Here is a 20588-nt window from a genome sequence, read left to right on the forward strand (position 1 = left end):
CTCTCAAATCAATAAAATTAAAACATAAATACACATATACATACATACATACCAAACATAAAATTGGGAGGGTCTGTGTAGAAACCTAGATAACTTGTCTGGTGCGCTCTGCTGAACGTGCAGAGTTCTGGCATCCTGGGGCCATTGTTAACACTTGTCAACATTTGGGGCCGAGGGGCTGTGCCTGCTTTCAAAGGAGCATGCCATCTCTTTTGACGCAGGAAACCATGGCCCTCCGGACTCATGAGTTGCACGGGGCTGACCCTCTAGGATCTGCAGCCCCCATTCCATTAGGCCAGGTACAGATTTCCAAACATTAGATTGTAGCGTTTTCTATCACAATAAAACTACCATTGTTTTTTTTCTTTCTTCCACAGCTGTTAGCTTATCGACTCTTATTAAAAGACACTGCCGTGGGGGCACCTGGGTAGCTCAGCCGGTTAAGTGTCCAACTCATTTTCTGCTCAGGTCGTGATCTCCCGGTTAATGAGTTCAAGCCCTGCGCTAGGCTCTGCGCTGATGGCACGGAGCCTGCTTGGGATTCTGTCTCTGTCTTTCTCTCTCTCTCTCTCTCTCTCTCTCTCTCAAAATAAATAAATAAACATTAAAAAATAAATAAAAGTCACTGCTGTGGCCTCTGGGTAAATCATCATGCCATTTTCCTTCTCAGTGGCCTCTCCTGGGTCATATCTACTTCCCGTCTTCAGAAGACATCGTTTTGACAGTTCACCCTGAGGGGGAGTACTCTTCCAGAAACACTTGTACACACACCGTATATGCTCCCACATGAACTCACTCGCACACACGTGTGCACACTTCACCCACACCCTCACACTATTCACTCCTTTGCCCAGGAATACCAGTAGAATGCTCAGACTTATGGGCATTTCAGAGCTGATATCAGCTTGAACCCTGATGTTGGTCAGTCTTGGCTGATGGCAGATCATTCCAAAAAGGATGCCAGGACTGAGAGGAACAGTCAGGAGCACTAACTGGGCTCAGAGAGGAAGGTGGGAAGCTGTCAACATTCCACTTTATCCCTTTGTCCTTTTACTGAACAGCCTGAGGGCAGCAAGCCAGGGTCTGCTCTGTGTACTGGGAAACTGCATTTGTTATCAGGAAATTGGGTACATTTGAGGAAAGGGTGGAGTTTTGCTGGCATTGCGGGAGGGCCTGGGGGTCCTGGAGTGAGAACCCTTTTGAGCGACAGAAACCCCAGTTTGAACTGTCTTAAACAATAAGGGGTGTTTATTGGCTCATGTAACTGAGAAATCCAAAGAGTTCTAATTTCAGGTGAGGTTTGATCAAGAGCCTGATGCAGTTCCTTGAATTCTCCCGGTGCTGCCCTCTCCACTTGTGGGCATTATTGTCACATTTTCTTCCTTTACAGTGGCCAAGACTGGCTGTGGCAGATTAGTCCTCACGTGTGCTCCTTCAATGTACTGAGAAGAGAGGGCAACTTTATCCCAGAATTCTAAGCAGTATTCCAGAGACTCTAATGAACTGGCTGTGTCCCAAGTCCACTCCCCTACTAATCAGTTTATGCCAGTTAGGTTTGCCCCTGAGGGTGAATTGGGGTCAACACATGGGTTGTGTGAGGGTGAATAATGTATAAAATCGGAATTATCACACCAAGAAGAAAAATGGATGCTAGTCACCACTCCACCATCGGGCCAACCTCCTGGCAGAAGTCTCCTGCCTTATTGAGACCGATGGATAGCACACTAATACCCCTCCTCCCTGGTGATCGTAACATTTCTGTGGTAGACGCAGGGAAATGGAGCCCTGTCTAAGAATCTCCCTGGTTTATTGGTTTCCCGTTTTACGAATTTTTTTCCGAAATCTCTCCACAGCCCAGTAGATTTGCCTGTCCACCTTAAGGAGAGAAGTTCAGGCATCTAGCTCCTGGGTAATGACTAAGCCAGAAGTTGCTAGTAACCTACACCTTTTTCCTTTTGTGGCATCTTATTTGCAAAGAAGTGATGAACCAAGTGACAGTCAATGTCCGGAGAAAAGACACTGCTTTATTGAAAATTCACTAGGGGCCAGAGACTGTCGCTATAGACGCCGTATATATGTTCCTCATTAACAACATTGGGAAGGAGGTGCTTTCTCTGTTTTACAGACGACAAAGCAGAGCCTTAAAGGGGTAACATAATTCCTCCAAGGCCTTAGAGCAGACAGAGCAGAGCTGGGATTTTACCCCAGCTTGGGTAGAATCCGACTTCAAACCTGCGCTTCTTACCTCCCTCTTTTTCTGCAGGAACACACTCTGAGCATTGTCCTCAGCTTGAATTTGGGAGCAAGCGCTCCAGTCTTGACCTCCCTATGTGAAATTCTCCCCAACGACAGCCCCCCTCACCCTGAGAGTGGCCCCGACCCTCTGCCAAAACCCATGTGGTGTCTCCACATCACGATGGCCTCCATCTCAGGGTTGCTGGTGTTGTCTACTGCCCTACCCACACCTACCCTGTCCATCCCGTGCGGCGAGCCCTGACTCCTCTCGGATTTCATTTCCTTATTTTACAGCACTTTCCGTTCAAAATGTGTATGCCCCAAGTCGACCTCCACCACACCCCTGCCGTCTATTAGCTAATATGTTCCCCAAGGCTGGTGGGTTGTTTTATTAAGTGTTCCATGGAGACAGGTTTAATTTCCAACAAGGGCCTTCTGGAGGAAGTGTCTTGCTCACTACTCAATGGAAACCTCAGATTACAAGGTGGTGCCTTTGAGGGCTTTGGGCTCTTGCACAACAGAGGGAGGGGTTTTTTTGTTTGCACGTAGGGATGGGGGGAGGGCATGTTTGCATTACTATTAATTGAAAGGCATGTTTCATGTGTCAGAAATGCAGAGTTCTCCATGACTTCATGGGGAACTGTTCAGGTTTGCTCCTGAATTCCTTTTCGGACACAGATTTCCTCCTGATTGCACCTCCCCGTTTCGTCTGTGCCTTCTCTCCTACCCATAATCTTGATCAGGGGTCAGCAGGCTGTGACCTGTTTCTGTAAATAAAGTTTTGTTGGCATGCAGCCATGCCCATTGGAGTCTGTGTTGTGTCTGGCACTTTTCCACTATGAAGGCAGAGTTGAGTAGTCACAACTGAGACCCATTTGTCCCACAAAAGCTAAAATACTTACTATCTGGCCCTTTACAAAAAAAAAAATATGCTGTCCCTGATCTAGGTCATTAAGCTCCATAGAGAGTCGTGCCCAACCCCCTAACTCTCTTTCCCCTCACAATACCAAGAATAAAAACCTCACATGGCCTGGGCTCCAACAGGAAAAAAAAAAAAAAAAAAAATCAAATGCCTGATGTTTGGAAAGGAAAAACGCAATCTCATGCTCAATCCAATCTCAAAAAAAAAAAAAAAAAAAAAGTGAATGACACTTTTGTTGCCACTCCCTATTTCTAGTCCCTATCCATTGACAACTGTGGGGATGTACCCCACAGGCCATATTTGCTGCCAGAAAACAAACTGAAATGGCTTACTAGGAGGAGGTGATAGGTAAATTGCAAATGAAGAGGTGTTATCACTTAGCAGTTTCTTGCTTCTTTTTTCCTCCAGAAGTTGGAGAAGAGGACAGGAAGGAAAGTGCATATTTTACAAAGGAAATGAGACAAGCCTATTTAAAGGGGAAGTTGGCAGGAGAAAGATGCTCCTTCCTTGCTGGAGAGCATCTGAGCCTGTAGAAGTGATAACCATTGACTGGAAGGGTCCAGACACTGAGATGCTTTGGTTTGAGCTTGGCACCACTGGCGTCTTTGCAGCAAAGTTGTAGGCACCTCTGTGGCGTGTCGGCTGGAATCCAGTGCAGGTTTTTCCAAGGGCCTTTGTTCATCGAAACTGGAGCTTTGTAAGTTTTAAACGAGTGAGAGGGTGAACATGCCTTTGACCATTTAGAAACCTTAAGCCAACTTTGGCAAGAGGTTTTAGCATTTGGCACCTTGTGTCTTTTTATGTGGGACTTATGGAAAGGAAAGTCCCCTCCCAGATGGTGGTGGTGAGGGCCTTTTTAATAACATTTTAAGCTTTTAGATTTATGGGATCCCAATAAAATTAAGAATGTGGTGTTACTGATATTCTGGGGGTGAAAAAATAAAATAAAAAGCAATGCATCCATTCCTGGAACAGATGGAAGAATTTATTGGGACACCTGGGTGGCTCAGTCAGTTGAGCGTCTGACTTTGGCTCAGGTCATGATCTCACAGTCCATGGGTTCAAGCCCCGTGTCAGGCTCTGTGCTGACAACTTGGAGACTAGAGCCTGCTTTGATTCTGTGTCTCCCTCTCTGTCTCTGCCCCACTCCTGCTTGCACTCTGTCTCTCTCTCTCAAAAATGAATAAACATTAAACAAAATTTTTTAAAAAGGATTTATTATTATACCCAAGATGTCCTAAAACCAAATCATTGAAAATGCAAAAGAATGTTTTTTGAAACCACATAAATATAAATACCTTTACTATTAATATTGTGCATACTGTTTCACTAGGAGAGGCCAAGTTAAATTTAAATTTCAGTTGGATGGGCTGCCATGAAATTAGAAGGCCCTTTCTGCTGACCAGAAAACATGTCACCATGGATTATTTAATTTCTGGCACAAATGACGAAAGGACTAGAAAATAATGGTATCAGAATAAGCCAGACACTATCGTGTGTTCCAACAAAAAGCACATTATGGTTTAGCAGTGGTTCTGCCTTAGCTTGGATGTTGGTTCTCCTCAAAGGCAAGAGGGAACATCAGCTGTTTCTGCTGCCCAGCGTCCATTTGCCTCCTTCTTCTGGTAACAGGAACTTCCTTCACTGAAGGAAATGATCTTCCCACACTCTGACCAATTGTCCTGTAGGGGGCTGCCAGTCATGCTACCCCACCCTCCTGGACCCTGGAATGACCCCTGCTTCCTGATTGGCTAAGCCAATCACTATGCACACCACCACCCCCTCTATCCCAGCCACAGGTCTTATGATAGTTAATCAACATGGTATCCCATGATTTAACCTACTGGGGCTGGCAGGGAAGAGCTGGCTCATTAGTAGGTTGGAAGGACATGCACCTGGAGCTTTCATTGTGGTTTTTTTATACCCTGTTGAGATAGCACACCTTAGAGAATGAATGGACCATACAAAGGAAGTGGTGTCAAAGGCAAGAAGAAAGAAATAGTTCTTGGCGTCCTCAAGGCCCATTTGACCCTTCCTGTCCCCCTATTTGGGGAAGTTAAGAGAGCCACAGGTCAGATTCAGCAACTGGAGACAGGTAGACATTAGGGTACCCCAGACATCCAGACAATACCAATACAGTTCCTGTTTTGCTTAAATTAGTTAAAGTTATGTTTCTAACATTCGGAAGCAAAAAGTTTTGTCAGATAAAGACATGGCAATCTCTGTGTAGCTGGCACCCCACATTTCTCTCCTAGGCTGCTAGACTACATTTCTAACCCCTTTCATTCCTGTCTGCTTCAGCAAGCTTTCTTTGGCTGCCTGTTAATGTGCCACCACTGAGATAGCACTGGTCCCTGCTGATATACATGGATATAACAAGACCTCTTGCACCCTTTATCCATTCCTATGGAGTTTTGAGTTCTGAACCAACCAACTCACCTTTCTCCATGCCTTGTCCTCCTTTCTTGGTATCCCCATTCCCAAGTGCTCATGTGAACTTGACTTCTAATCTTTCTTGACCCACTGTGGTTGTGCCCAACTCCACTCAGTACCAAGTGCTAAACTCACTATTCTACCTTTACTGTTAGTCTGTGGGTACCCCAATGTCTGTCTCCAGTCTCTGAATCTAACCTGTCACTATCTTCACTGCTCTATGCCTCAGTTTCACTATCTGTAAAACTGAGATATTAATAAAATCTATTTCATAGATCGTGGTGAGGATCAAAGGCTTAATGAGTGCTTTATATATAACAAGAAATCAATACATTTTTAAAAATGTTTTAATGTTTATTATTTATTTGAGAGAGATAGAGAGCGTGCGTGTGCATGAGTGGGGGAGGGGCGGAGAAAGAGAGAGACAGAGACAGAGACAGAGACAGAGACAGAATCCAAAGCAGCCTTCAGGCTTCAGAGCCCGATGCAGGCCTCCAGCTTATGAACCATGAGATCATGCTCTGAGCCAAAGTCAGACAGTTAACCGACTGAGCCACCCACACGCCCCAAGAAATCAATGCATTGTAACTCAAGTTACATCTGATATTTCTAACTTTAATAAACAAGTTTAAATGTAGAGTCACACTTTTTTCATACTTAGTATTACTGAAAATGATATGATGAATATGATTAGGTTAGAAAACCTATAACTTAATTTTTCAGAGTTCTATTATTGAACAGAAATCTCAGGGAGATTTTCACAGATTTTCTTTTTGACTTTTCTTTAAGAGAACCCAGGAGAAAATATCCTTAGGAAAAGACTGGTCTCTGATTTTAAGTAGAATTAAAATGTGCAAAGAGAGACCAGTGTGTGTGTGTGTGTGTGTGTGTGTGTGCGCATTTGCATGCACACACACAGGTGTGGAATAGAGAGAGAACTATACTAATATTTTATAACTAGAGTACCTTGAATTTGTAAAATTCTACCATGTCCTTAAGCCTCTTTTATTTTCAAGCTGATTGCATTTGACGCATATTGAAGGTTTCCACACTTCAAAACCTGTCCAGCCTGTTTTTCCTCCCTGTGTAGAATCCTGTGACTGTACTTGAATAGCACCTGATATTCCATAGTCTCAGGGGTAAGCAGTAATGGCAAGAATGAGGCCTGCTTCTCCACTTACCTGATGAGGAAGGGTTCCCTCCTTCCTTCTTTACCCATCACTGAATGCTTCCCTTTCCTAGAAAAGATTCTCTTGGAGAATACTACACTACATGGCATTCCTTGTTGTATTTACCACTCAATGAATTCTTGGTTGATGGAAGAATCTGTCCAGGTTTGAAAGGGGGATGGTGATAATACTTAAGAGTTTCTGAGGACATTAGAATGGATTGATGTGTGTGCAACTCTCTGAATCAATGCCTGACACGTAGCTTCTTTTCTGAGGAATATCAGAAAGGAGTAGATCTTCCTTTTCCAAGGACTATCTGTGGGTCCATTTGAGCCCCCTAAATCCATGCTAACCCTCAAAGTACCTCTGAGATCCAGACAGTTTGTACTAATGAAGTACTAGGGATCTTACCTAATCTTTGGGTGTCACCAATGTAGGGACATCAGTATTATTTCCACATCCAGCTGCTACTGACCTGTCCTCCTGGATGCTCCCACAAGTAAATGAGCACTGTTCCTCTCCTGCCTTCTGTATTTGAATGAATTGTGCTATAATCCAGACATTCCAAGGTTGTGCTTTCTTTAAACCAAATTAATCACTCTGGATCTTCCTTACCCCTTCTTTAGCCAGCTGTCTCCATGCTAGCATCTCAGGTTCCTTTTCCCTTTTGAATACTGTTTTTCATATATATTATCAATAATATGTTGAGGTCATTTGTAGTACTCTCTCCTAATACCAACAACCCCACCTCCCTTCATGTCACAGTGTTTGTAATCTGGGTTGCTCATTTGGATCTTAGGTGTCTTGGAGGCCTAGAGTCAGCTGGGAAATTCACTTTGTACATCGTAAGTTTGATAATTGGTTCATTTTCGTCCTGCATATATTAATTAGGATGCTGTGTTAGACTCTAGGATGCAAAGATAATAAGTCATACATCTTGCCCTCCACAAAGTTCCAGTCTAATGTAACGTATATTGTTAAAGACTTCCTAGAGTAAAAGAGAAGTCACACGTTAAATTGGCTTCATTAGCAAGGAAACAGTATTATCTCACAGTAGTGAGCATCCCATACAATGCTTGAAGACTCCAGTTTCCCTTGTCGGTAGTTGTCTTGCTTAAATGGCATGTGTGTCTGGCTTCATCGTCAAACTGGTGGTAAGGTAGCTGTGCCAGTTCTAGGAAAAGTTTCCTAAAAGCTCCCCCAGGAAACTTCTCCCATTAAACTGGGTCTTAATGGCCAGGACTATATCACATGCTGTTTCCTAAACCAATCACGTAGGAAGAAGGGGATTACCAGAATTAGCTTAAGCTATTTATTTTGGGTACAGTGGATGTCGGGTAATTGCCCTATGACCACAGCAGTTGAAGAGGCGTAAGAAATGAGAAATTCACTATAGTATGGTATGTGCCATGATAGGAATCTCTGAGATTCCAGAAGAATTGTCTATACATCGATTACCGTATTTAATCATTTGTTGATGGAAAAACTTCAACTAAACTAAAAGATTTTCTGAAGTTTGTATAAAATACAAGGATTGTATCCCCTAATGTCTAACGCTGGCTTCTTACACTAGGGTAATGCAGTGTCTTCATCAGGGTATTAAGAGGTGCCCTAAGGGATTATGGGAAACCCAAAATAAACATGTTGCATCCTCTTCCCCTACCATCAGTTTTACTAAGTGCATTTTTGGAAGGAAAATCAAAGATCTATTATGGAGAAGATTACAAAATCTACATGAATCTTTAAGATAAAATCAGGGAATTCAATTTCCCATTGCTAAAATTGCTTTGGGTCCTGCCCCTGGCCTCTGAAGGTACACATTCCTCCCCTTTGCCATGTAGTTTACTTGAATGGAACAGTTGAAGAGGGTCAGTCTGCATACATTTTCACTGTTTTGGAAGGGAATTGAATTAATCTGGATGCCCTCCTTTCCACACAACCATATTTCGATGATTGCGGGCCTTTGAAAGTTCTTCTCCAACTCGAACTCCAGTATTTATGGTAGCTGTGTTTTACCATGTAAATATGTTTGCATTGTATTTATTTCTTTTTTAATCTTTTTTTTTAAGTTTATTTATTTTTGACAGAGAGCAAGATAGAGTGCGAGCATGAGCTAGGGAGGGGCAGAGAGAGAGAGGGAGACACAGAATCAGAAGCAGACTCCAGGCTCCCAGCTGTCAGCACAGAGCCCGACGCGGGGCTTAAACTCACAAGCCGTGAGATCATGACCTGGGCCGGGACTGAGCCACCCAGGTGCCCCACATTGTATTTATTTCTAAACCGCATATCTGAAATTACTCATTTCAATTCTTTATCATCTCTAAAACTATGTAGTGGCATGTATGGAAAATGACATTCAAAAAGAATGCCAGTAACTGTTGACATTCCCAGCACTCTTGTAGTTAATCAGTTAACAGACTTAAGTATTCTGTTGCAGAAATAGAAACAGAGAGCAAATCCACAAGGCAAATGAGTTCAGGTCTTCTTAACCTGCTCCTAGCATAACTTGAAGTAATAGAAACAGAACTAGTTTGAGAACGTCTCAAAGCACTCTTGAAAGGGGCTTTAGAGAATAAGCCACTTAGGAGGACAAATATATCTTGGATAATCCCACTGCTAATGTCAAGACCTCTTTGAATCAGGTCAAATTAAAATCGAGATGGTTCAACATGTCACCTTCTTAGCACACAGTGTCCTCTGCCTGTAGTAGCAATATCTCACACAGAAGCCACCTGATCACCTTTCTAGGTCCCAACCATTTTATCCCAGTGTTGTTGTTTTTCGTCTGAGAATTGCCCTGATTCAGTACCAGGCTCATGTGTCTCCCCACTTCTTCCTGGGAAAACTCTTCTACTCTAAAGTAGGTTCCAAGCCTTATTATTCTTAGCTTTCAGTTAATTCTAAGCTTTCTTTGAAATGGCACTCCATTTGGGGCTCCTGCGTGGCTCAGTCAGCTAAGTGTCTGACTCTTGATTTCAACTCAGGTCATGATCCCAGGGTCGTGGGATTGAGCCCTGCATTGAGCTCTGCACTGAGCATGAAGCCTGCTAGAGATTCTCCCTCTCTCCCTCTCTCTCTGCCCCTTCCCTGCTTGTGCTGTCTCTTTCTCTCTCTCTCTGTCTCTCTCAAAAATAAATTAATAAACATTAAAAAACATAAATGACACTCCATTTGTTTAAATGAGTGAGGGCTTTCCTGGGATCATGGATAGCTTTTGCATTGCCATCGACTCATTTGTCTGGTTTACTGAGTATCTACTATGAGCCAAGCACTAAGTAATGGCAGTGCAATGGTGACAAGGCAAGCTTTCATGGAGCATATGGTCTGGGGGTGAGATCCAGCTGCTGTGATGAGGTGCTCACCTGCTTTGAGGAGTCAACATTCAAGCTAAGGCTGGAAAGATAAACAGGAGGTCATTGGGTGAAATCCTGGGGTGGAAAAGAGTTTTTAGAACTGAAAGAACTGCAGAGGAAGAGCCTGAGGAAAAGAAGACCAGTATTGCCTTCTGTAATGAGGCAAAACATGGAACAGAAACCCAGGCAAAAAGCCTAAAAGGTTACTCAGAGTAGCAGAGCAATCCTTGCAGTCAGATCTCATAATTTGAAGTATTTCCTGATTTAACCATCCTGTTCTCTAAATAAGCAGAAACTTCAGCCCAAATTTAATGACTATACAGGTGTTAGAGTACAGTGAACAGAGTGCCCTAGGTTTCTGTTTGAGCAATTCTCCTAGTTTTCAAGGACTCTGGTGTGGAGGACACAGAAGTGTCAGGCTTCATATGGGGATGCTCATTCCCAGGTGTCTCAGCAGATGAAAATCCTCACGCTCCCCACAGTGGGAGCTGGACCCCCACACTCTCCTAAGCTGTGCGGAGCATGGTGAATAAAGTACCAAGCATCAACCTGCTTGGCAATTGCATTTCAATCAATTTCATTTGCTGCTTAAACAATATATGTGAATTGGAGACTGGTAAGTGGTAGAAGACAGTCCAGCAATCAATCCTTGCTCTTGGGATTCTTCCCTTAAGACTTGTTTGTTACAAACACGATTTTTTTTCTCTTCCTTTTAATTCAATTTTACCTTGAATGACTTCTCGAGAAGTACTTGAATTCTGATTATATTGTATTGCTTTTCCTGAAAAGTCTTTATTCTTTTAAAATAATTATTGCATGCGTACAGCATGACGTGTATGTTTGGATAACATAGACGATGTCTGGAGGGGCACACGAAAAACTAGGCATAGTGGCAGCCTTTATGGAGGGGACAAGGGCAGGGCTGTCACTTCCTTCCATAGCATCTTCTTGCGGTTTAGATGAAAAAAATTGTTTCCTCAGAGCCCAGAGTTGTGGCTTATCCAGCAGAGCCCAGGCTAGATTATAACCTCCACTCACTGCCTCAGCCACATGCCATCGTGCAGTAAACAATTTGAGCAGTCTTACATGGCAGTCCTGAAAATGAGGAGCTGGGGAACCAGGATGGGAGAGAGACTTACATTTCATTCACTCCATAACATTTTGTATGATTTCATGTGCATTTCAAAATTAGAGACCAAAAAGTGATATGTGCTGATACAGAAAATAAGGAAAAGAGAGCCCGCCAAAAAATAAGTAAAAATCATCCAGTGAACCCAACTCAAAATCACGGTCAATAATTTGATGTATTTTCCTTTAGTTGTTTCCTGTCTACGTTTAGTGAGTTTCACGGTGGAGTTCACGTGCAGTACTGATTTCCGGCTTTTATTTTTACTGTGTTTTGTCCAAGAGACCTCTTTTTCCAGTCAAGAAATTTGAACACCTTTTCCTGACGATATACCTATTGCATGCTCTTTGTAGAATATTTAGGAAATATAGGTAAAGGGTTAAGATGTGTTCTATTTTATTTATTTATTTGTTTCTTGGTAAGAGTTTTATTGAGATACAGTTCACATATAAAGTTCACCTGTTTCAATTGTGCAACTCAACAGCTTTTAGTATATTTACCGAGTTGTGCGACCACCCCTATAATCTAACTCTAGCACATTTTCATTGTCTTAAAAAGAAACCTTGTCGTCCCCCCATTTCCCCTACCCTCCCTCCAGACCCCCTCAGTCCTAGGCAACTGCTAATCTACTTTCTATCTGTGTACACTCACCTAATCCAGACATTTTATGTTAATGGAATCATAAAATAGGTGATCTTCTCTGTCTCCTTTCACTTAGCACAGTTTTTTCGAGATTCATCCAGTTTGTAGCAGCGATCAGTATTTCCTTCCGTTTTCCGTCATTACTTATTTTTTTATGATTGCTTGATTATTTATTCTTGATTTATATATTTTATTTATTCACAAATCACAAAAATCACCCTTTTAAAATGTTTACTTATATATTTTGAGAGACAGCACAAGCAGGGGTAGGGGCAGAGAGAAGAAGCGAGCGAATCCTAAGCAGGCCCCACACTCAGCATGGAGACCCATGTGGGGCTCTGTCTCATGACTGTGAGATTATGACCTGAGCTAAAATCAAGAGTTGGATGCTGAAATGACCCAGCCACCCAGGCCCCCCAAAGTTGTTCTTTTTAAACACATGTTTTTACTTCTTCAGAGTATATACCTAGGAATGGAATTTCTGGGTCGTATGGTAATTCTGTTTAACCTTTGGATAGATCGCCAATCTTTTGCACAGTGACTGTACTATTTTACATTCATACCAGCCATGTGCAAAGTTATAATTTCTCCCATCCTTGCTGTCACTGGTTATTGTTCTTCTTTTTGATTGTATCTATTGTCGTGGGTATGAAGTGGTATACCATTGTGGTTTTGATTCGCATTCCCTAAGGATTAATGACGTTGAGCATCTTTTTATGTGCTTAGTAGGCATTCATATATCTTTTTTTTTTTTTTTTAGTTAAAAGCAGGCTTCATGCCCAGATTGGAGCCCAGTGCGGGGCTTGAACTCACAACCCCTGAGTTCAAGACCTGAGCTGAGATCAAAAGTCAGATGCTTAACCGATTGAGCCACTCAGGTGTCCCTCATATATCTGCTTTAAAGAAATGTTTATGCACATCCTTTGCCTATTTTTAAATTGTGTTATTTGTCTTTTTCTGACTGAGTTGTAGCTCTTTATATATTCTGGATATAAATTCCTTATCAGATAAAAGATTTTCAAATATTTTCTTCCAGTCAGTGGCTGTTTTGTTTTGTTTTTCATTTTATTTATGGTATTCTTTGAAACGCAAAGAATTTTAATTTTGATAAAGTCCAATTTATTTTTCTCTTTCGTTACTTATGCTTTTCATAGCATACCTAAGAAGCCACTGTCTAATTCAATGTCACAAAGGTATACAATTATGTTTTCTTCTAAGAATTTTGCAGATTTCCCTCTTACTTTTAGTTCTTTGGTCTATATTGAGTTAATTTTTGTATATGATGTGAGGTAAGAGTTCACATTATTGTTTTGCATGTTTGTATCCAGCTGTCCTAACAGCGTTTGTGCAAAAGACGATGCTTTCCCATTGAGTGGTGTTGGCTCTCAAAAATCAATTGACCATAAATGAGAGGATTGATTTCTGCACTGTTGATTCTCTTCCATTCATCTATATATCTGTCCTTATGCCAATGCCACTCTGTCTTGATTACTATAACTTTGTGGTAGGTTTTGACATGTGATCTGTTGAAGTTAACAAAACATCCAATTAAAAACAGCTTAAACTATATAAGGCCCTTTATTGTTTACATCTCATTGCAAGCCATCTGAATGTGGGCTGCTTCCAGCTTGGTTTCACATCTCAACAAAGTCAGCAAGAACCTAGGCTTTTCCTATACTTTTTTTTTTTTTTTTTATCTTTGCTGTCAACACATGTCCTCTTGGTCACAAGATAGCTGCTGTGGCCCAGAGCATTGTGTCTTCCTACAACAGTGCCCCAAGCAGGAATCAAGGAATATGCTGACAAAACTCTGTGTTCTTCCCTTTTTGTTTTCAGAGGGAAATCTTTTCCAGAACTCTTTAGAAGGCTTCACCGTATATCTTACTGACAGATGGGGTGTCATGCCTTCCCTCAGATCAATCATCGTTGATTCTAGGGGTATGGAAAATGAAGGCTCTGAAAAGGGGGATAGATGGTTGATGAACAGACAGCCGACACCATCTGTGGAAATATATAAACATGCAGAGAATAAACCAAAATGATCTGAAAGCCCACCAGACTGAGATGCTAATGGAATCTTTTTAGAGTGAGGAGATCTGCCTTAAATTTCTTTGGTGCCAGTTCCTTCAAAAGTGAAACTCCTGTTTTCTTCCTCTGTTATTGATTCAAGACCAAATGATGAAGTTCTTTTCTTCATTCCTTTCAAATACTGCCTAGAGCTCTCTGAACTCTTGATCTGAAGAATATACATCTGTTTTCTCAACTCTATAAAATATCCATAGGCTTTCAGCCTGTTAGCATGCAGCTTTCAGCTTCTTTCTCCTGTTGACAATCCATTTTGTAGTTGAGAACAAAATGTCACTCATGTCAACTTTCAGTTAATTTTAGAATAATAAGATAAAGTAAATACCTTTACATCTTTTTTCTTTCCTTCTTTTTCTTTTTTTTGGCATGCCAAACTTTGCTTTTATTTTGTTCTTACTGCTCAGGGCCAAATAGTCGAAATTCCTAGCAATAATCCTACCAAATCATTCTGTATTTTTTAGCAATAACAGGAAAATGATCTATTTTTTTTTATAACTTACTTGTTTGATGGCCAGAGTATACTGGTCTTGAAAGTTTTTACTACTTTGCAAGCCATTATCTTGGCTGATTTCTCTTATTTTGTTTTACTACAGTTATTGGCACATAGATAGTATGATTGATCTTTGGAGAGTCAAGATTCCTTACGTATCTTTTTGTTTTCCTTCTGTCATTTGTTGTATAGAAGTGAAGTTCCACTGGGTTTCAAGTAACTACTCTTAACTCCCATAAAAATGATTCTATTACTTTTCATCACAGAATTTCTTTTTCTTCTTATTGCTGTTTATTCTTACTTAAATTGGGTAAGTCCAAAGGGTGGGCATTTTGTCACATTCACTTCCTGGAGGAATACACAAGTCCCAGAGCCATTCATACCCTATAAACTGTAGTGTGAAGCCAAAGAAAATAACTTATAAGTGCAAAAGAAATTAACCTTCTGTCTCTCAAATTAAGAAGGATTGGAAAAATTAGCAGTATATCCTTTAAGATGCTTTCAAATGCTTTTCCCGCTGATCTTCAGCAAATTACCCAGCTTCTCTTTATCTCAATTTGTTTATCCATGAAATGGGGCCAGCAATGCCTTTCTCCCTTGGAGCTTGGGATAATACTGTGAGAATCAACTGATGCTCTATGTGGGGCTGCCTTTATTTATTTTGAACATAGGGTGCTATATAGACCAATTATTACTATTTTAAGTTTGTCCGTGATGGTGTGCATGTAAATTAAGTATAAATAAGAGGTGACAAATTATGGGGGTGAGAGGTAAGTCACAACATTGATCCTATTTCTTCTTCCAAAATGAAGATCAGCTCTTTCCCACTGATCCTATGTGGGCTTCTTGGGAACCAACATCCCCTTCAAGTGCTTTTCACATCGACACAAGATGACTTCTAAAATTTGACTTGGCAAGAGCTTCCAATATCTGTTCAATGGATTAACCAGTAAAAATGGATACAATGTGGAGTCTAGCATGTTGCTCCCTTTTTTGTACCTCATACAATAAAGATAGCACCGCTCCTTTTTCCTTTGAGGAAGAAGAATTTGGTTTAGTAAAATAACAGATGGGATTTTTGAAGAAGATGAGAAGGTTTGGTTTGGTTTCTTCCTTTTTTTTTTTTTTTTTTCCTCTAGGAGTGGAATGAGTTTGCCAAAGAGTAGAAGCTGGATAGATGCCTTAGTGCTGGATATTATTTAGTTTGTAGTTTGTAGTTTTTTAGATCTTTGTGAGGCCAAAAGCCATCCAGAGTCATGAAGGCAGCTGTAGAACTTAACCAGCCTCCTGGTCAGCCTTGACCAGGCTATTGGCAATAACGACTGGTTCCTTCCCTTTCAGGATTCTACTACTTCTGCCTACTCCCTTCCGTCTCCTCCTGCTTGAGTCCAAGACTAAAGCTCTCCTTGCTCTCTCAGCCAAGGGGAAGAGGAGAGAAAGCAGGAGTAGAGGGAAGAACAAGACCACGTAGCCTCTGGATCAAGTGGGATTGAAGCAGAACTTCTCTTCCCCTTACAAGCCCTCCTGCCTCCTCCTTGGGGTGAGATGGAGAAAGGGGAAGGTCAAAGAGACCCCCTGAGTGAGAAGCCTGACTCTGCACAGTTGCTTTGAAGGGGATATCTTCACCCACCAAACCCTCACCCTGCTCTGCAGGTTAATGCCCTGTGGTCCTGGTGGGATGAGAGACCTGTTGGTCTCCTTTGGCTTAGTTATGCAGACATTCCCACAAGCCTACCCTAAGCCTTTTCTTCTCACCCCTGGAATTCTGCAGCTGTCGCCCAGATGGGCTTCCCTGGCCCCCTACTGCTCAAGCATCCTCTTCCGCCATTTTACCTAAGCTCCACAAATCTGGGATCTGTATTGCCCTAGGGCCTTAGTTCTTTTTGCTCTTCTGCCTTGGAGGACTATTTGTGTCTCTTCCCGCATCACCTAGCTCTCTTCCATTCAACCCTTTGTCTCAGCTGCTGTTTCACAGCCTCAGAGACGCACTCCCTGACCCCGCCCCACACCGCCATCCTACATTACCTGTCTCCCTTATAACCCTTGCGGCAGTGCCTGCTTCCTCCGTATTTCTTGTTCCCTTGTCTGCCTTCCCCCCTCTACTCTAAGACCCACTTAGACAGAGATCATCTCTGTTTTGTCACAGTGCATTCTAGGTACTTAGTTCCCTGCCTGACACATAATGCAAACCCAGTACATAATTTTTTTAATGACCAAGACATACGTACTTGGGGAATGGATGAACTTCTTTCTGTATTCACTGTCGAGACAAACGGTCATTCATTTGTCAGTTCAATAAACAGTTACTGATTGCCTGCTATGTGCCAGCCCCTGGGGAGACAAATATGAATAAGACCCTTCCCCTATTTCCACCAGTGGTTTCTGAATGGGGGAAGTAGGTACCACCATACCTAGGGACAGTCACAATGTGTGCAGGCGTTTTTGTTGCTGGTATCGTAACGACTGGGAGCACTCCTGGGGATGTAGTGGGCAGAGCCCAAGGTCACAAAACATGTTCCAATGCATGGGGTTCTCCTGTACAGGGAGAAACCGTCCAGCCACGCCACCCCCACCTCACCTGCAGGGATTCCTGATAGAGCTTCCGGTCTAATAGAGAAAAGAGGAGAAAGGAGAAATATCCTGCTGCAAGAGAAACTTTGTAGCAGTGCATGGCCCAAGGGAGACATCAGTATTCCACCTTGGGGTCATTATGGGAATTTTTTTAATGTGCCAAAGAAGGGCTTCACCCCAGGTAAGGCCCTAATTTAAGTGAAACGATGAGGCTCCTGGGTGGCTCGGTCGGTTAAGCGTCCAACTTCAGCTCAGGTCATCATATCGCGTTCGTGAGTTCCAGCCCCACATCGGGCTGTCTGCTGTCAGTGCAGAGCCTGCTTTGGGTTTTCTGTCTCCTCCCTCTGTCCCTCCCCCACTCTTGCGCTCTCACTCTCTCTCTCAAAAATAAACATTTTTGAAAAATAAAAGTAAAAGAAATGAAATGATAAAACCAAAAATTAAAGTGCTAAAATATAGTTTGTGATGAAAATCACTGTTCCCCATTTTTAGGATAAATCACAAAAAGGTAAGTGAAAATAATAGAAAATGACATTCCAGTTCTTTCTCAACGGGCTTTGAGTTGATTATAGCTCTTTGTGAGTGCATGAAAACCATTATAAAATGATTGCTGTATCCTTCCCCAATCTGCCTTTTTGGGGGACTATCAAGAGGAAAGAATGTTTCCCTCAGTGAAAGTCATGTGAGAGGAAGACCAGGGTATATAGCATTTAATTAGACAAGGGATCATCAATCCTTGCAGGACCGACACGTTGGGCAGGAGAGTTCTTTTTTGTGGAGGCCGTCCTGGGCATTGTAGGATGTTAAGCAGCATCCCTGGCCTCTACCCACTAGACGCCAGTAGCCTCCTCTCTCTCAGTTGTGACAACCAAAAATGTCTCCAGACATTGCCACATGTCCCAGAGGGAGGGATGCAAAATTTCCCCTGATTGAGTGCCATTGAACTAGACCTTGTTTTCATCCCCCTCAGGCCCGATGTCAGACGTTCAGAGTCTATCAGAATTTAGCCATACTGGCTTTTCAGGTATGTAGACAGTACAGCTTAAAAATGTCCACTGACAGTGAACTCTGTCTTTTTGATGGGCAGAGGGGACCATTGGAAGCTGCTATGTTACCAACTGGCTATCTCTTTCTAGAGACAGGAGTTGGCATTTTGTGTTGTCTTTCTGGCATCGTGCTCTTCTTCCTGCTAATTGCTCAAAGGAGAACTCCAGGAGCCTCAGGGATAATGACAATTTCTCTTTTACCTCTGTAGCCGAACTCTCAGGTGTCTGAGTAATGCTGTCACCCGAAGCATCTCTTTAAGTCTCCAGAGAGAGCTGCAGGAAATTACAGTGTATTGCAGAGAACTCTGATGTTAAAGAGGAAGGAAAGTCCTCAGAAAGAAAGGAAAGAAAGAAAGAAAGAAAGAAAGAAAGAAAGAAAGAAAGAAAGAAAGAAAGAAAGAAAGAAAAAAGAAAAGAAAAGAAAAGAAAGGGCAAGATAATTTTGAAGCAGGCTTGATTTAGCTCCCTTCCCACTGGAAATTTTAGACCAGCTTCAAGGGTGTGTGCCTGGGATCTGGTCTGTCCCATGTGGTTAGTCCATTTTAAGAATGATGCCACACTTGGGTCGCTCTTTGCTCCACTGCTGCACATCTGGGTTCAATTGTTCCCCCCACTTCCCTCCCATTGGTACCTGGTGTGGAGGAACTTGACCTTCCTTCCTTCTTGTCCTAGAACTTCAAATCTCTCCTTCCACAGGAGAGGAAAGCTGTTTGGCTTAGAAGCAGCATCAGTGTTGACATTGGTGGCAACAAGATGTCTTGTCTTGTCTTGCATTCAGCTCTGAGTGTCCACCAGCTCTCCAAGTCCCCAGGGAAAGTTGGCTGTGCTGGGGAAGACCGAGCTTCAAAAAGCTTTTTGGGAACTCAACTTTTTTTTTTTTTTTAATGTTTATTTATTTTTGAGAGAGAGACAGAATGTGAGCAGGTGAGGGGCAGAGAGAGAGGGAGACACAGAATCTGAAGCAGGCTCCAGGCTCTCAGCTGTCAACACCGAGCCCGACGCAGGGCTCGAACCCACAAACCGCGAGATCACAACCTGAACCGAAGCTAACCGCCTAACTGAGCCACCCAGGCGCCCCTGGGAACTTGACTTTAGACCTATGCACAAAGAGAGAACAGTCCCGGTTTCTAGAGCATCTCTTGTGAGAGCATGGTGTCATGAGACAGAGATAATTGACCTGTTGGAGGTTTTATTCTGGTATTCCCTTTGCTGCCCGACATTTCCGAGAATACAGTCATGCTGCATCATTAAAAAAATAAATATACCACAACCATTCACTCATACTAATATGCCACTTTTGAAGTTCAGTAGTTTTCCATTAGAATGATGACATTTTCATTTTCAAACCAAGTTCAACTTCTTTTGATTCCATAAGACCTAGTATATTCTGATTTTGTATAAACACCGTGACTATTATGTTGGGAAATATCATCAGAATGCTAATACTAATGAGCCCATAGAGGAACTTACTGTGAAGAATTGTTTCCAAATCTTGGAACAGGTCTTGTGTCCAGTGAACTAACCAAAAACTCTTAGGTGATTTTATTAGTAATAAAAAGAAGTAAAAAGTAGTAAAAGAAATGTCATTTAAAAGTTTCGTGATTATGGGCACTTCAAAAACAATAGGCACTTTGAGAACTCATTTTGTGTTCTGACTGATTGAGTTTCAACTGAATTAAGATTCCAAAGGCACATTTGAAACCTGAAATAAAGCTGATTTACTTGTCGATAATCTGTCCTGAAGCCTTCTGAGCTAGTTCAGGAGACAGGCTTTGGCACCTTAACTTTCTGCCACTTAATAGCAAAGATTACAGCCCAGGTGTGAAACCATCAATAAAATACAGACAATTGTCCTACAGATGGATTCTGGGGGGAAAAAAACAACATCCTGGAATTTGCTCTAGTGCTTTTGCTGTAAGAAATGTCATATAGGGGCACCTGGGTGGCTCTGTTGGTTAAGCGGCTGACTCTTGATCTGGCCCAGGTCATGGTCCGCGTTGGTGAGTTCAATCAAGCCCAGCATCAGGCTCTGCACTGACAGTGCAAGAGCCTACTTGGGATTCTCTCTCTCCCTCCCCCTCTCTCCACCCCTCCCCCACCACTCACACTGTCTTGGCCTCTCTCAAAATGAACATTAAAACAAAACAAACGTTATACTATTATATGCGACTGAAATGTACACATATTCTAAAGGAAAATAGACACTGGTGGCATATGAGGCTCCTTGAGGGCTTTTTCCCAAATGCCTTAGGCAATATCAGTTCCTGGGGGAGAACGTAAAAAAACAAAAACAAAAACAAAAACCATTAATTATCTGGTGACTTCATGAGTGGTCAAACAATTTCCTTCAGTTTGAAGTCGAGCATAAACTACCTGTGCTGTTTTGTGCTGGCAACTGCTGCTAGACATATCCAGAGGCCGAATTCTCCAGAACCAAATCAGGGATTCTCCTGTGAGCATGATTTCCCAGCAAATAATAACTGGAAGCTATCTGCTAAAGACCAAGAACACTCTTT

At 42.3% G+C, this 20588-nt stretch overlaps 1 protein-coding gene across 6 annotated transcripts in view; it reads left to right on the plus strand.

Moving 5' to 3' along the window:
• Nucleotides 1-20588, plus strand: part of FRMD4B (FERM domain containing 4B) — a 425720-nt gene that overhangs the window by 228349 nt on the left and 176783 nt on the right. The window lies entirely within an intron of this gene.

The sequence above is a fragment of the Puma concolor genome, chromosome A2 (assembly GCF_028749965.1).
Source record: "Puma concolor isolate L17-30 chromosome A2, mPumCon1.1.hap2, whole genome shotgun sequence".
NCBI lineage: Eukaryota > Metazoa > Chordata > Mammalia > Carnivora > Felidae > Puma > Puma concolor.